Raw genomic sequence first — 18,674 nt, 5'->3', positions numbered from 1 at the left:
GCTTTGGTCTTTCTTGTTTTTCTTCAATGACAACAAAGTCCCACTATAGGTTAGGCTTGTGGTATAGAAGACATTTGTCCAAACACTTCTCCTTCATTGATCAGAACTGCAATACAAGGGCTTCTCCTAACCTTGTGCAAGATCCAGAACCAAGTCGTGAGGTGGATTTGTGATAAAAAGGGAAAGTGCTTGCCGGGAGGAAGGGCTGAGACCTATTCCAACCTGTCACTGATTACCCTGGGAAGGGAGATACCCTCACAGTGGCATGTCTCTTTGCCAAAGCCCCTCACAAGGACTTAGATTAAGCAGTTGCACGGCACTGGACCAGGATGACTAAAACATCAAGGTGGCTGGCACAACACAAGTTCCCCTTGTAGGTCCTTCCACGATGGTATAGATATCCATCACACAGTTGATGAGGAAACTCTGAGCTGCTGGAAGGTGGTATCTAGCAGGTGGTATCTGGTAGGTGGTATGTGAACACGTGCTCATGTATCTTAGGCTTGGTGCCTACCAGAGAGGCAAATAGCTGCTGCACCTATTGGCGGAATCACCATACAATGAAGTATGGTGTTGTTATACAAATTCTACAAGTTTTATTACAAGTCATAGGATTAACAGTGAAACAGACCACGAAGTACACTCCTAAAAATAAGCTTCAATATATCAAAAAAACATTGCTGACTTGGGAACGTCTCCCAGCCAAAGCTATTTCTATTCTAGCTTGCTTGCAGGCTCATGGACGCATTTTCATCAGAGCTGCTAAAAATCTCTCCTATTAAACTTTCAGGTCCTGGATGCAGCTGACCACTGAGGTGTCCATCTGTTACACGATAACACCAAAAGGAAGAGTTAAACACAAGTCCATACAAGGTAAAGCTACTACTTAGACATACATCTTATCAATAGCTTAGCTAATGAAAATGACTTCCATTCTTTGTACTACTGGGGAGCAGTTACCTTATCAGACAGCACATTTTTTTCTGCATCTGATTACCATTCGTCCCTGGGAACCCATCCCAAGTCTATTTTGAATCCTGTATCTCTCCTGTACCAGGCTGTCTCATCCCCAATCTTTCCTGCACCTTAATCTCACATTCCAGTATGAACTCTTTACCTTTGTAGTACATCAGTTCTATGTTCAAATGCTGGTTTCACATTCTAAGGCACTAACCATTTGCCATTACCATTGACATCAATTACAAAGGAGTTGCTTATAACACATTAAGCGCGCCAGCTATTTCGGGCATATAGGAGGTGGAAGCTTTGCCATCTTAATGTTCATAAGTTGCCAACAGCCCTTTTTAATGCTTTTGTATTGATTATCTCTATAACAAAGTAAGCGATCATGGTGATCAATAGGGTGTGGATTTAAAGCTCAGTGAGGATTAACTCGGACAGCAAGATTGCATACGGTCTGTTTCAGCCTGAAAAAGTAGCCAGGGAAGGGGATTGAATCAGTGCAAAGGAGACAGTTTATGGTGGGGGCCGAAGATGCAGTTTCTCACCTGAATAACAGGTGGCCAGCAATTGAAACTTGGGAGGGCACCTCAGCTGCTACATTGATGTCCAAGACCCATTTGATGCAATTTTCAGGTACAATTGGAAGGAGCTTGCAGCATGTATACTAGAAGCTGAGGAGTTTAACCAGCTGTCCTCAAAGGGACCACTGGAGGTCACTCCAGAAATGGCCCAAATATTTCTATGGGTAAACTTTTGTAGGAGCAGGAGGAGCAGGAGTGTGTTTCCTAACTCCACAATAATATTGCAGGCTGCTGCTAGCCCTTGCTCAAACCCCTCTGGGATCAGCTCTCCCCCCCCCTTGCACGACTTGCCAGCTGGCTCACTGTTGGAGCTGACCAATTTTCTGCTCTCCCACACTTGCTTGGTGCCCACAGTTCAACTGCAGCATTCAAATGAGGCCTAAACCTGAAAATGGCTTGAATCTCCCAACGCCAGCTTCAGGCATGGCCGCTCTGCTGACTTTGCGCCCATTTCGGGTGAGATTCTAAAATCAGCCCCCAATGGCTTTGGTCTTTTCAATGTTGAACTGGAGAATGTTGTGACTCGTACCTTATCCAGGACTTGATGTCAATCACATAGTCTGACAACATAGAAGCAGCCAAAGAGTTGAAAGAAGTAATAGAGAGGCAGGACTGGGTATCATCAACATATATATGAAAACAGACCCTGTGCCAATTGAATGCAGCATTCATATCAGGAAAGTCGAGAACTAGAGGTCGTAGTCTCAAGATAAGAGGTCGGCCATTTAGGATCAAAATGAGGAAAAATTTCTTCACTCAGGGGGCTGTGAATCTTTGGAACTCTACGCCAGAGGGCTGTGGGTGCTCAGTCATTGAGTATATTCAAGACTGAGATCAATAGATTTTTGGACACTAAGGGAATCAAGGGATATGGCGGGAAAGTGGAGTTGAGGTAGAAGGTCAGCTATGATCTTATTGAATGGCAGAACAGACTCTAGGGGCTGTATGGCCTACTCCTGCTCCTATTTCTTGTGTTAAGTTACATTTTTAAACCAAAATCAGTCTCACTCTAAATGAGTGAGACTTGACACATCTGGTAATAGGGTAAAATCGTATCAGAATACCCTCTAGCAAGAACATACTCTCAATATCCTTTTGCCATGAATCTTCCTGTCTGACTAAGAAACTAGGCTCAAAAGAAGCTATTAATATAGCAGTTGGTTCCTCTATTAATGTAATAATTGTCCCTGGCTATCCTCTTGTTGTGGTTATTTTTGCTCCAATATTGGAAATGAAAATGTTGGAAGTTTAATAATCTATTACTTGAGGATAATTGATTTTTCCCATAATGGAGATGGAATCAGCAGCCACATAGTGGGAGATGTTAAAGGCTATTCTCATGGGTGTCATAATAAGCTCCACATGCACCTAGAAGAGGCAAATTAATCAAAAGTATACTGACCTCGAGGAGAAAATAGCATTTCTTGTGGCACTACACAATGCTTCACGTTGTGAATTAATAAGTATATTTAATGAAGGTTAAACATAAACTTAACTTGCTCTTTACTAAGAAGTCAGATTTCCTCTTCCTTCAGGCAAGATAAAGGTATCATGATCAGAGAGACAAGGCAGATAAGCTACAAGCCTTCCAACATAAGGAAACAAAATGCAGCCTATACTATCCCGAGACTAATAAAAACATCCGGCAACAATACAACTAATTAGAGGGAAATTGATTCAATGTTTCGGTCCTTTCATGAACAATTGTACGAATGAGAAAAGAACACAGGCTCTCAGAATATAATTACATTTTTCAAAAGTCAGTTCAACAAGGGTTTGGAATGATCACTGAAACGTACAAAATTACAAAGGACAGTGGATGGAATGAAGAAAAAAAGAGAGCCCCAGGGTTCAATATAATTGAATTCTGCTCTTAAAAAAGAGATAATTAATGCTTAGAATTATATGTTCTGTAGTTTTTCACTTTCAGACTCATTAAAGATAGCTTTCATATCAGTTCTACCTATGGGAGGAAAGGATCTTGAACACTGCAGTAATTAGAAATGAACATCAGTACTGAATGTAAATTTCAAACTTTTGATGAAAATATTATTGAATTGCTTGGAGGAAGTAATTCTTGTGATTATTAGAGTGTTTTTCAGGGAACATACAGCATGATATTTGTTCCAGAAGTTGCTGGTGAGGGTTCAACAGCTTTGTCATCAAGTGTTCTCATTGCGTATGGAACAGGCATTTAATAGACATAAACAAAAACACAATTACTGCATGCTGAGGAGATTTGGTTTGAGGGCTAAATGCAATTAGTGGATTTAAAAATTGCAGTCTTCTCCCCTCAGTTCCCTCAATATGGAACCACCTACCCTATTTAAGAAAGAGAGTAATTAAGATTGTGCAATGTTCCCACTGCTTTTCCTGGTTGCAATGTTAAGCCTCAGCTATTGGGTAATTCTCAACATCCTATTTCATGGCTTTTATATTAAACGGACATTGAAACAAAACTGGCATGTAGCTCATGGGTAACCCAGAACTATTAGCCCTGATTTTAACTCGTCAGGGCGGGCGGGATGCAGGATGTCCGGGAATGCCCCGCGAAAAGTTGAACAGGAGGCCCGAGCCATTTTAGTATTTGGCAGAGCAGTCTCCCACCCGAAACCAGCAGGAGTGATGCAGGGCCAGTGGCCGGGAGTGGGAATTCGGGAGGGATCCCGATGCTGCCGGGGACCCAAGAGTTTGAAAGGAAATGCCAGCACTGGGAGGGAGAGGCATGGCCGGGGTTGGGGAGGCTCAAGGACACCATGCTGGGCCCCGGGAGCACCCCTGCTCCACCTGACCCACAAGGAATTCTCAGAAAAGTTAAATCTTCTGGCCACTCTGCTGACTCCCGCCAGGTCAGACTGTCGGGATTGGCCCCATGCAGGCATCCCGATTTTCTGAGTTAAAATTGCGTTGTGGCGCCGATGACATAATTGGGTCACGATCTTTGAATGCAGGGCAAGAGGCCCAACCATGCCCGTTTGGAGGTGAGTAAAAATGGTAACAGGGGGGCATGCGTCGGGAGCATGGCGCGAAACCAATCGCCATTTTAATGACCTACCCGCCTGGGCTGGATTAAAATCAGGGCTATTAGTTCTACATCTGTTAGAACTGATGTCTGCTTTTAGGACCAATCTTATGTAGTAAAACAAACCCAAAGTTGAAGTACTCGTCTAAAGTGTAAATGATTTATTTGAAATGCACATTTTGTTTTTAGTTACTGCTCAGTTTAACATCTGGATTTAATTGTTACTGAAGCACACAGTGTAGTAAAGATTAACTTTCCAAAATAGAACATTTAGAGGTGAAAGAGAGAATCCCGTTATCGCTTCATGGAAATTGTATATTGGAGATATAAATATATCTCAAATTAATCCCATGTGAACAACATTGCTTTTAGAATGCTACTACCATCATTTTGAAGGTACTTGATCAATATTGTTGTACTTTCTTTGGAAAGAAAAAACTCCGCAAATCAGTCTTTTTTCACAGAATCAGAAATCATAGGGAGGGCTTGCCATACTAGATTCTGGCTCTGTATCTATTCTTGAACTTAAGATATACAGCTCAATGGCTGGATCCCCCTGAGACTCGTTTAGCACAATGGGAGTTAGTGGACAATCCAAGTCCAAAGTGAATACCTTTTAGTTAATTTATCCTTCAGTCAGCATCTCATGCTTTAATTGCAATTCAATTTATTAAAAAATCATCCATATATTTAAAACAGACCTTCAAGATATTGGAGAGGAGGTTTTCAGAAGAAGGAGAAGATTTTTATTGAATAATCTGTTTTTTCAGAGTGCATATAAGTCAATTCATTTAAACAGTTGGGAGGAATGGGGAATTCAACTTTTACAAACAGTGGAGGTCACTTTTTATGAATTTGCACTCTTTGCACAGAGCTTCCGATACTGAGAGTATATATTGGGGATTCAAATGCCAAGGTCAGCAGGCCCTGCAGGATTTTCTGTCTATTAACTTTAATGGATGGAAAATCGACTGGGGCCATGGACCTCTGCACCCGAATTCCTGATGCGCGTTTCTAGCAAGCGAAGGTCCGCAATGGGAGTGCCAATTTATAAAATCTACCCTTACAGATCATGGAGACACAACAACAGGTTTGAGCTCCATCATTATAACTGGTAAGGTACCTTCAAATTTGTTCCATAATTCATGACTGAAAAACTCTAAGTTCATGACAAGTGCCTCAAAGTTTCACACTAATGTACTCAAAAAGACAGATCAGGAGAGAAACTCAACCTCGTTTTGCGTGTATTTCAGGTGTAAGAGAAGGCTGGGGATCCCCTGTCGGTACGAGGCCACCAGGTCCCCACTCCTGGGGTCTACCTGCCTTTCTTCCGCCACCTTCCTGGGCCACAGAAGCCTTCTCTTTGCCAGATTTTCCATGCTTTCCTCCTATTCTGCTATTCTGCTGCAACCCTCCTCTGAAGCCATCTTTTGTTTCTATACTTGTCTCATTATCACCTCACGTTGCCTTGCACCATCATCACTTTTGGCTTGAGCATATGTGAACTTATCATATATAACATGCCTTTTAGTTGAAAAAATGCAACAAACAAGATGCTGTCGAAGGGAACAGTAATTGCAGCCTGCAGTACTTCTTAGGCTGCTGCATGGATAATTAGCAGAACCATTTCAGATCTTGGATCAAAATAAAGTGCAAATCCTTGATCCCATAGGCACAATTTGGCTTGACCCCTCTACACCACAAAACCATGAATTTGCAGCCACAAAATTAGGACATTTATGAATTCAAAGGATAAACAAAAATATATTTTAATGAGAGTAGCCAGTATGAGCCAATTTAAATCACTTCAAATACAGCTATTTGGCGACAAGTCACAACACTGAAAAAGTTCAGCATTCTACATGATAGATCTAATTCTATCTATTAATGGACTGACATAATTGGATTAGTGCAGGTGTTGAAATGAATGGGTGAATACATTTTTAGGTCTTTCTCTTGGCTTTGGTTATTTGTTAGGCTGAACTACATAATTGGCTGGAATGAACAGGGATGTGACTGTTCACCCCCAACCGTCTTCCAAAATCTTATACAGGTACGTGAAGATACGGATAATGACTGAAAGCAACAATTATATGCCCTGGATGTATCATTTGCCCTGCAGTAATTATATGTTGTGGGCAGTAGAAAACCAGTATATCAGGTGAGCATTAATGTTGCTTGCCAATTAACTTAGCTGATAACATGTTCTGTTGCATGCATCACGATCAGTGACAAAAACAATAAAAATAAAAATAACTGGCAGCAGTAATTGTGAAACATGACGATATGAGTGTGCCATCTTTCCCGCTGAAATCTCAGCATACACTTCTCTTTCCATTACTGCACCCCACTTAAATATGATGAGCGCAGATAATGAAATCAAGTAGGGTCATTTGCACTGCAAGTTTAACACTGGTGCACTCTTTACACTGACACTAAACACCCAGTGTAAATCCTAAATCAGGGCCTCGCCTGACTCCAGAACAAAGCAGAACAAAATTCCCTGGAGGGGCAGTCTCACACTGCATCAATCTGGCATCACATGAAGTGGAATTTGGCGTGGCCTCAAATCTGGCCTGCGCAAGTGGTTGCTGCACCAGCTGGACATTGTGCAAACCTACCTTATTTCAATTTAAATCTTCAGAAAGCATTCTAATCTTTTACATTTCTTTTGGGAGACTGCTCTGCCCATACATTTCCCAGGCACGTACCCAAATATTCACTAGGCGATTTCATGAAGAGGACAACAGATCAACAGTGGGAAATCATCAAATATGAAAGGCAGATAGAATATAGAATAGATTCCTATAAAACGAAAAGAGATAGTATTCCATAGAACAACTGAGAGATTGAAACTTAAAATGTAGGCTTATGATCAAACTAGGGCTAACAATACTAAAAAAAAATCACGAGGAATATAGAAAGTGTAGTGAGGAAGTAAAAGCAGAGATCAGGAGGAGTAAAAATGAGAAACGGATAGCAGATAATCTAGAAAGAAATGAATTAATATTAAAAAGTAAAATAATAGCTAAGAGAGGGTAACACCACTCATGGTTGAAGAGGAAAATCTAATTGTGGAGGTTAAAGATATGGTGGAGATATTAAATAAATATTTTGCTTCAGTTTTTACAAATGAAGGTGGAAGGGAGATTGTAGGTGTACTAGTGGAGGATGTGGAACAACTGTTAGTGATAACTGTACAAAAGTAATCAGTGATTAATGGCTAACATATGGTAAGCTGCAAAAGAAGGAAGTTCCGGGAAGTTCCGGACAGGCTGAATCCTGAATGATCAAAAGCAGATTTATTATTGCTAAATAATGTAGATAGCGATATAAAAAGCAAATTGTACTACCTAATTTAATTAAATTTGGAAAGAGGGAAATGTGTGTCACAGTGGCTTCAAACAATGCCTTTTCATCTTCCTGACCTGGGTTCAGGTTATCCCCAGACGTTAACCAACTTTAAAAGCTAAGAGAATTGGTAGTTATTAACTTGGAAAGTGGGTTGTAATTGGTTCTAGGAACTGCTCTGCAGGCTTTACCTTAGTGCTCTCTTTTTAAGGACTTAAAATATGTGCTAATTAAACTCATGCATTTGTAAAACTTTGGAAATCTGAATTTGAGAGAAACAGTTGACAGCGTTTGAAGAAAATGGCAAATTTCACTACAGCTAGATTTCTTTGGTTTGTAACGATGTTTTTTTTCCCCTTGGTTGCTATTTCTTTGGTTCTATAAATCTCTGTTGTCATCTGAATCTGAATAGAATCAATCTGCTTTCTATTCCTGCACTGTACTCCAGATATGTGCTCCATTTGATCTACTGCTTTAATAAAATTTGGCCATGAATGAGAAATATCGTAGCTCGAGTCAGACTTTGTACTGCATGCAGCTTTGCATCAAGTTTCTCTGGCAAAGTCTGACCTGTTCCTTCTGTTTGAAATTTCAACTGTCTCCAATGAGTTTGACTTCCTTGTCAACTTTCCCAGTTTGAGACTCAAGCTCTCCTTTTGAAGTCTGTCTTTCAAGTTAGTTTCACACTGCTAATCATAAGTGTGTTATAAGAAGAAAAGAACTACCCGCTGATTGAGGACATGCATAGTGCTACCGAGTCATCTATCTCATTGACAAGACAGGATTCTGATAGAAAAACCACAGCCACTAAGCAGTTTACTAACAGTAATTAGTGTACAAGCCTGAATAGTTTACTAATATTATTCAATTAATGTACAAGCTTGAATATTTCCCATATTAACAAGTTAATTTTTTCGCAAAAGTTAATCCCATATACAACCATCAAGAAAATAGTAATTGCCTAATCTGTAGTTTGAATCAATCACAAACATATTTATTAAAGTTTTATGATAATAAATGCTCATAGCAGAAGATCCATTCTAATCATTACAAAATGCTCAGATCTTGAAAAGAGGAACTCTTGATTAGAGTTGTTGCTGGCTCTGCGAGTTTACAGTACTGTAATCAGGTTTGACAGAATATGCTTAGACTGAAAAGAAGAAAAAGATTAAATTACGTATCAAAGCATGGTGACTTTCTGGCATTTTCAGCTACTATTCTGGACCTTTAAATTCAACATGTCAGATTTGGTAGGTTTTACATCCATTCAGCATAATTACATTGCATGTGAGCTGAAAGTTAACCCCTTCACTAGCTAGAGGTGCTAATCTATTAATGCTTTTTGTTTATTATAAATTTTATTGACGAACCTTTCTTCAGTTTCTTTTTTGCACTGTTTTGTTCATGGTAGTATTTATCTGTTTTATAGTTACATGACTGTTGGATTGGTTGATAGTTTGAATGCTCATTATGGGTTTCAGATTGGATTTTTGTCATTTGGGAGAATTGTCTCATGTTAACTATCCTATATTTGTAGAATGCTGTACCCCACTTATTTGCTCTTTATTACACAATAACTCACATTTATATAGCTCCTTTAATGTAGAAAAAAAAAGTCCCAAGACACCTCACAAAATCATAAGCGAGAGAGAATCTTGAGAGACAGTGACATCTGTTACTATTCCTTGCAGCCCACTGGTGCTGGGTAGAGGCTCATTTGGGTTAATGGTCAGCTGGAGAACCGATTGAATATCCCCACTGAAGTCATGGAAGCCATGGGAAATAGTACTTTTAAGGATGGCTCACAAGACATCTATGGAAGCAGTTATACCTGCCATTCCAGAAGCCATAACTGTCCTTAAAACATCTTGCAGGAAATGGACTCCTCCAATTTACCCACTATCTCCACCATATATGGAAACAATCTGAACTGCCTTCACTTGAGATTAATGCTCCTGTATCACTTTTGTCTTGAAAACCGGGGTCCCGAGATCAGGTCCCTAGGCTGCTCCCGCTCACTTGTGCTCGATCCATCACCCAGTGACATTCCTTCTGACTAACTAATTATATCCTCCTGAGCGGCTGTTTCTGGATTGGTGCCCAAGTAAGTAAGATGCCTGATGGAGTTGGTAAGATGCCTAATGGAGTTGGTATGGGTGTCAAGCTATATTAGTCAGGCTGCTCTTCTAAATGCTCATCATCTATTGATGAGTTCCACCTAGGAGGAGAACAATTGGAAATTATTATGTTTTTTTATGAAGATTGAATATGTCGCTTTTAAGATATTACAGTTTAATAATGCACCTGCTATAAACTTACACCAGGAGACTGTAATTATTCACTGTACTGTAGACTTATCCCTGTCATCAGCAATCTGTTCCTAGCACCTCATCTCACCTACATCCCCAACTTCCACTGTCTCTCATGTGTCTCTCTCTAGGCGTTGAAAAATGTCCTCCTCTTGAATACTTAATGACCTAATGTTGCCGGTTCCTCCCCCCTCCCCCTTAGGCGGTTTGCTGCTGGCTGTGGGCAACCATTTCATTTACAAGGAGAATACACTTCGAGAAAGGAATGATTGACACAAACAATTAATTTCAGCCAGATGCCTGCGTATATACCATGGTGATATTACTTTCAAGTGCAGGCATGCATTTATCATTTATCCTTTGATCCTCACACCACTACCCTTCTGCTAAGAGAGAAAACATTGTGTTATGGTGGGAAAGAGTTGTGTGTGCAGATGCAGAAGTTTCTTGCGAATATTATAGTGTCACAATCATCCAGTCATTTGTACTGTTAAAGAATGGCAGGGTACGGTAGCATAGTGGTTATGTTACTGGACTAGTAATTAAAAAGCCCAAACTAATAATCCATGATCCACGAGTTCAAATCCCGCCACCTGGGGAATTTAAATTCAATTAATTAAATAAAAAAAATCTGGAATTAAAATACGAGTATCAGTAATGGTGGCCATGAAACTATCGGATTGTTGTAAAATCCCATCTGATTCACTAATGCCCTTTAGTGAAGGAAATCTGCGATCCACACCCGGTCTGGCCTATATGTGACTCTAGACGCACAGCAATGTGGTTGATGCTTAACTGCCCTCTGAAATGGCCTAGCAAGCCACTCAGTTGTAAAATCTCGCTAAAAAAGTTATAAGAATAAAACCAGACGGACCACTAGGCACAAGACAAAACAAAGGCAAACCAAGTCCAGTCGACCCTGCAAAGTCCTCCTCACTAACATCTGGGGACTTGTGCCAAAATTGGGCAGGACAGACCAACCAGAGGTGGTGGTAGTGATATACAGTCAGGAGGGGGTAGCCCTGGGAGTCCTCAACATTGACTCTGGATCTCATGGCATCAGGTCAAACATGGGCAAGGAAACCTCCTGCTGATTACCACCTACCATCCTTCCTCAGCTGATGAATCAGTCCTCCTCCATGTTGAGAAGCACTGAGGGTAGCAAGGGCACAGAATGTACTATGGGTGGCGGACTTCAATGATCCATCACCAAGAGTGGCTCGGTAGCACCTCTGCTGGCCGAGTCCTGAAGAACATAGCTGCCAGACTGGGACTGCGGCAGGTGGTGAGCGAACTAACACGAGGGAAAAAACCTACTTGTCCTCACTAATCTACCTGTCGCAGATGCTTCTGTCCATAACAGTATTGGTAGGAGTGACCACCGCACAGTCCTCGTGGAGACGTAGGTCCCATCTTCGCACTGAGGACACCATCCAACATGTTGAGTGGCACTACCACCGTGCTAATGGGATAGATCTAGCAGCTCAAAACTGGGCATCCATGAGGCGCTGTGGGCCATCAGCAGCAGATTTGTATTCCAGTACAATCTGTAACCTCATGGCCCGGCATATTCCTCACTCTACCATCACCAACAAGCCAGGGGTTCAACCCTGGTTCATATGAGAAGTGTAGAAGAGCATGCCAGGAATAGCACTAGGCGTACCTAAAAATGAGGTGCCAACCTGGTGAAGCTGCAACGCAGGACTACATGCATGCTAAACAGCGGAAGCAACATGCTATAGACAGAGCTAAGCGATTCCACAACCAACGGATCAAAGCTCTGCAGTCCTGCCACATCCAATCATGAATGGCGGTGGACAGTTAAACAACTAACTGGGAGGAGGAGGCTCTGTAAACATCCCCATCCTCAATGATGGCGGAGTCCAGCACTTGAGTGCAAAAGGCAAGGCTGTAATGAGGCCTGGAGCGACTGGTCCTGACGGAACCCAAACTGAGCATCGGTGAGCAGGTTAAACATAAGAAATAGGAGCAGGAGTAGGCCAATCGGCCCCTCGAGCCTGCTCCGCCATTCAATAAGATCATGGCTGATCTGATCCTAACCTCAAATCTAAATTCATGTCCAATTTCCTGCCCGCTCCCCGTAACCCCTAATTCCCTTTACTTCTAGGGAACTGTCTATTTCTGTCTTAAATTTATTTAATGATGTAGCTTCCACAGCTTCCTGGGGCAGCAAATTCCACAGACCTACTACCCTCTGAGTGAAGAAGTTTCTCCTCATCTCAGTTTTGAAAGAGCAGCCCCTTATTCTAAGATTATGCCCCCTAGTTCTAGTTTCACCCATCCTTGGGAACATCCTTACCGCATCCACCCGATCAAGCCCCTTCACAATCTTGTATGTTTCAATAAGATCGCCTCTCATTCTTCTGAACTCCAATGAGTAGAGTCCCAATCTACTCAACCTCTCCTCATATGTCCACCTCCTCATCCCCGGGATTAACCGAGTGAACCTTCTTTGTACTGCCTCGAGAGCAAGTATGTCTTTTCTTAAGTATGGAGACCAAAACTGTATGCAGTATTCCAGGTGCGGTCTCACCAATACCTTATATAACTGCAGCAATACCTCCCTGTTTTTATATTCTATCCCCCTAGCAATAAAAGCCAACATTCCGTTGGCCTTCTTGATCACCTGCTGCACCTGCATACTAACTTTTTGATTTTCTTGCACTAGGACCCCCAGATCCCTTTGTACTGCAGTACTTTCCAGTTTCTCGCCATTAAGATAATAACTTGCTCTCTGATTTTTCCTGCCAAAGTGCATAACCTCACATTTTCCAATATTGTATTGCATCTGCCAAATCTCCGCCCACTCACCCAGCCTGCCTATATCCCCTTATAGGTTTTTTATGTCCTCCTCACTCTCAACTTTCCCTCCCATCTTTGTATCATCTGCAAACTTTGATATGTTACACTCGGTCCCCTCCTCCAAATCGTTAATATAGATTGTAAAGAGTTGGGGACCCAGCACCGACCACTGCGGAACACCACTGGCTATTGGTTGCCAGTCCGAGAATGAACCATTTATCCCAACTCTCTGCTTCCTGTTAGATAACCAATCCTCCACCCATGCCAGAATATTACCCCCAATCCAGGTTATTGGTGAGTAAGTCCCGCTTGATAGCACTGTCGACGACACCTTCCATCACTTTTACTGATGATTGAGAGTAGACTGATGGGGTGGAAATTGGCTGGATGGATTTGTTCTGCTTTTTGTGGACAGGACATACCTGGGCAATTTTCCACATTGTCAGATAGATGCCAGTGTTGTAGCTGTACTGGAACAGTTTGGCTGGAGGTGCGGCAAGTCTCCAGCACTACAGCCGGGATGTTGTCGGGGCCCATAACCTTTGCTGTATCCAGTGCACTCAGCCGTTTCTTGATATCAAGTGAATTGAATTGGCTGAAGACTGGCTTCTGTAATGGTGGGGATCTCGGGAGGAGGCTGAGATGGATCATCCACTTGGCACTTCTGGCTGAAGATGGTTGCAAATGCTTCAGCCTTGTCTTTTGCACTCACGTGCTGGACTCTGCCATCATTGAGGATGGGGATGTTCACGGGCCTCCTCCTCCCGTTAGTTGTTTATTTGTCCACCACCATTCACGACTGGATGTGGCAGGACTGCAGAACTTTGATCTGATCTGTTGGTTGTGGGATTGCTTAACTCTGTCTATAGCATGCTGTTCAGCATACATATAGTCCTGTGTTGTAACTTCGCCAGGTTGGCACAACACCTGGCCAACACTCTCATGGGTCTCTCTTGCCTCAGTCCCCAATAAACAGTCTTTCCTTGACCTAATTTCTGTGAGTAAGATATCCACTGATGATGCTCTTCCTACTGCTTGAGCCCCCCCCCCTCACCCCGAGGCTGCACCTTTTTCAGACATCCTTGCTGTTTTTTCTTTGCTTCTGTGTACTTCCAGAATTTCCTCAAGCATGTGCCCCTTTGAAGGCTGCATCACCACAGCAGTTCCTTGTCTCCCAAAGGGCAGTTAGCTTGTTAGGAGCAGTGATACCATTGTAAACCCGCCCATTCTGCATAAATTATTAGGCCCACCCCAGGATAATACAGTGTGTTCTGTTGCGATCATGTGAACAGAAGATAGTCCTCGCCACCAACTTTCTGACAGGTTAAGGGAAATCCAGTCCCTAGAGTCTGAAAATAGAATCATCATTTATATCTCCAACACTACTCAAAATAAATTCCTTAGGTCATAATAAATTTCGAACATGTTGATCAACTGACATAGTCATTCCCTGGAAAATATTACCTTGCACAAGCAAATCTTGTACGGTCTCTCTGGGCAACTTGAATTTCTCTTCGTCTCCTTTGATATTCTTCCATTTGCTCTTGGGATTGGAAGCTCAGTAACAGATCTTGTGTAGATTTGTCTTTTTATTCTCTTTTTATATCTCTACCTTGAGACAAATTCATCTGTATAGTTACTTCTCCCCCTCACCAAAAAAAATACTTATGAATTAGAATTATTATTTCACTTCAACACTGAGCTTCTTGCCACTAGAATGCATGGTAATTTCTTCAAATATGTTCCTGTGCAATATTACTGACAGTCATTTTTAGCTAGAACACAGAGAAATGTTCACATAGTTGGCTATTTTAAGTTTATTAAGTAAACCTTTAACCATCATACTATTAGTTTTTTAAAAAATTATTTGTCAACTTAAGTCTTTTTAAGCATTAATTATGACTCTGTGTGGGGACTTCTGGAATCATTACAAACTATATGGATGTGTTGGTAGCATTGTAAATAGATATAACATTTTATTATTTCAAATGTACTATTTTTAATGTGTCTATAAATCTTTGGAGATCAGACAGGTAAGAAGCTGACAATATATACTCTATGAATGGGTCATCTTGTCTCCTTCCAGTGTTAAGCAAACGTCACAGAATGACCTTTATTAATTAATGACTTCTTTTCAAATCAACTCTGAGGTCCTGCTTTTGACACCAGAACATGCAATCTCTGCCAAGCTACAAGCAGTCTGCTTCCTGTCACTGAAAAATGGATCAGATAATTTATGGTATTATGCGTGCTGGTTGAATTCATCACGGTTACTATATATAACACGGGAGTATAACCTTGCCATATTATGCTGGGGCAGAATTTGGGTAAGCTGCTTTACCAAGGGTAAACCCCTCAACTAGCATACAGTTGAAGTAGAACTTATACTTTGTACTTATCCTAGTCAATTTTAATGTTGTGAACTCAGTGCACTCTTCAAATGACGAGGTATAAAATCTCAGGTTAACAGTGCTAACAGTAGGGCAGTTAGACTAATTTAATTACTGTAGATGTTTTTAAAACAAAATATTCTGATGTGTAAGAGAGGAAAGTCAAACACAATGCTTTATCTTACCTGTATATTTTCCTCCATATGCATGAGACAAATACACGAAGAGAGATATGGAAACAATTAAGCTGTTAAAATATATTGATCCAATGTGTGTACACTGGGAATTCTTTATAAATGTTATCTTACTTTAAATTTTGCTCTCTTGAATTCTACTTTCACCTCCTATCTCTCCTTTTACTTTTCTTTTTGATTTTCTCCCTTAGCTTCAATTCTCTTTTCTCTTTAATTTTTTTCCACTTCTTGTTGAGTCTCTGTGTTTCCGTGTTGTTTCTTCCTGTCTCTGGTTCTCTTTCCCTTATGCTTTAGGTCCTTAGCTCACTTTCAGCTGAGGCTCACCTCACCAAACACCCAAATTTAAGAGGTGCTGAGACCATGTGTGTCAGCACTTAGTGGCTCAGGTTTCAGTCCAAATAGTTTAGATAGGTCAATCATAGTCCCTAAGATGTGAAGAATTTGAATAGTCATTTTGAAAATTATCCCGAATGAATACAAAATACTGTATATTTGCAGGGTTTGCAATTTTCCTGTCTGCACCTAGAATTCCTTGGGGACATTGCTGTAACAAGAAATTGAAGAAAATTCATATTGCCCATAAGATCGTCAACATGAAATTGTGTTTAATTCCTACACATACAAATTTAAATTTAAATTCATGAGTATTATAAATCACAAATGCAGCATTTTTAATTTTAAGACACAAGGAACATATAACTCTTCATGTGACAATTCAGTACACCAGAGTATTTATTTATTCTAGAGAAATAAAAAGGGCCTGATTTTGCTGTGAAAATAATGGTGAGGCTAACAGTGCTCACTGGTATTTATGTGCAAATCGGGCAGCAACTTCTGGCAAGCGCACATGCACGGTTAAACGCGAAAATCCGGAAGTTGCTGTTTGAGATGCGTTGCCCCTCCGTAAGCTACATGAAAACAGCATTTCGCTGTCTGGCTCCCCTTGAACCACGTGAAGGTCCTATACTGATGTAGATACGGAGTAAACTCACCACAAAAAGTTAGGGCTTGTCCATTCCAGCCTTTTAATAGCGTGATAGGTCTTAATTACTGCCAACTAATCTCTCCGGCACTGAAAATTAACTTTTACAAGTGTGGAGTCTCTTTACTTCAGGTTTTAATTATTGTTGGACATTTTTTTTTAAATGTAAATAACAGTTGTTTTTACTTTTTCTTTCTGTCTCTTTTATCTCTCTCTCATAATCCAGTCTTTCTTTCCCTCTCTTTATTTTGCTTTCTGTACCTGATTCAACATTGAATTAATTATTCTAACTTACACTTCCTGGTTCAGACACTGCGCTGCTCATTAACGATTCTTCAATCTGAGGGTTAAGGAGATGAACAGCTGCTTGCCCTGTTCACACAGGTCCGAGATGGCCTGTAGAGGTTGCCGTGCTGTTTGGATCTCTAATTTACAGTAACTTGCCATGCAAAACCCCATAGAAAGTCTATGGGCAAATGCAGGTCTAATGAATGGCTGGTGCCGTTTGTTCACCTCTCATCGCGGCCCATTATGCAATCCAAACTGTTAGGATTTCAGTGCTGGCAAGCAATTATTCATGCAACGTCATTGGAAATCCTACATCAGACAGGGGCTTTGTAACTATGTGGAGTTAAAAGAGTACTGTGGGTATGATGACCACTGTATGGTTTATCAAAAGCTTAGTAGGAGATGAGCACCAATTTTGCAAGGCTCTGCTGGTGATGTGGAAGCTCAGTGGAGTCAAGTGTGGGTCTCAAAATCAGGTGCACAGGCTTGCAAGCTCAATTTACAACATACCATATTTCATAGTGAAGAAAAAGGCTAGCTGTTTAGAGGCTGTACTAGTAACCAGTGCTGCAAATTTTATTTAAATAGGCCCAATTTGGTTTCCCCTTTGAAGTGGGTGCAACAGTATGTGGATGGCCTGATCTGTAGGACTCGACCTAATAAAGGTGAATATCATTTTTTAATTGGAAATGAGATTTATTTGTCTTATCTTGATTTATTTACATTTAATTAGTGTAATCATTCTTATTGCAGTTTAGGCCTACGTTTTGCATTGCAAGACTTCTATTTTCAACTCTTTGTGCCAGGTGCTATTTGGCTTGCAACACCGAAAATAGGCAGGGTGGGAATTGGTTCAAATAGCACTCTTAGATTTGGAAATAGGAAGAGAAGTTCCTGAAGGAGCAAGAAAGGCAGCTGCAACTATATCTCGCATTTATACACTTGTCCTTACCCCAGTACCTGCATTTCCTAGCCCAGGTAGTCCTTCCCGGGCATCTGAGCGTAGACCTGTCTTTGACATCTCCACTTCACAAAACAGGCTGCCCCATAGCTATATCATCGCCTGTAGGCTGACCTGCAGACAATTTACACCTCAGGGTTGGCTCTTCCTTTGTGTGAGAAGGTTGCTACTACATTAATTGCACACTCCGCCTGACCTTACTAAACACCACCAATAACTTGTGCTAAATCAGTCAGTCAGTTGTCCACAAATGTGTCAAACAAATGACAGATAACATGGCTGCAAGGGGCATCACATTCATCACTTTATCTGTAGAAACACATAGAACTTTTCCTGGGTGGTAGGCTTTCAAAGAGTGCAAAGCATCTTACATGCACCCATGTATTGTACAGACCATTGGGCCTGGCCACCACCTTGTGACATGTAAGGTGCATGGCTGTCTCTGAGATTGGGCATCCTAGAGTGCCAAACAGAGAAACACTGCTCACACCCATCTCATCCAACAGAGCATTCATTTTGCCAGCCATCAAACAAGCGATTGGGTAGAGCGCCATTTTGTTACGGGCCCACATACTCCATTTTGAGTCTCCACGTTGGATATCCTTTCACTTCATTTTTGCCTAGCACTTCAATCCCCCTCTCCATACTACCATCGTAAAGGTTGACAAACATTTAAAATTCATTATGATCCTTTATAAAGGATGAATCAATATTTCCCCCCATATGCAGCTGCTTACCTTTAAGTGATCACATCCCTTTTCATTTGAGCTGCTAGCCAGTTTTTGCATGCCCCCCCCGCACCCCGCCATG

At 41.3% G+C, this 18,674-nt stretch overlaps 1 long non-coding RNA gene across 1 annotated transcript in view; it reads left to right on the top strand.

Moving 5' to 3' along the window:
- The window catches only part of LOC137331526 (uncharacterized), a 32,799-nt gene extending 15,225 nt beyond the window's left edge, over positions 1–17,574 (top strand). Inside the window, exons 3-4 of the long non-coding RNA XR_010965516.1 lie at positions 791–873; positions 17,492–17,574. This is a non-coding gene — a long non-coding RNA (uncharacterized lncRNA). The remainder of the gene's footprint in view (positions 1–790; positions 874–17,491) is intronic.
- Positions 17,575–18,674: the final 1,100 nt, after the last annotated feature.

The sequence above is a fragment of the Heptranchias perlo genome, chromosome 13, assembly GCF_035084215.1.
Source record: "Heptranchias perlo isolate sHepPer1 chromosome 13, sHepPer1.hap1, whole genome shotgun sequence".
In the NCBI taxonomy this organism is placed as follows: domain Eukaryota; kingdom Metazoa; phylum Chordata; class Chondrichthyes; order Hexanchiformes; family Hexanchidae; genus Heptranchias; species Heptranchias perlo.
This window is presented reverse-complemented; position numbering and strand designations above follow the sequence as displayed.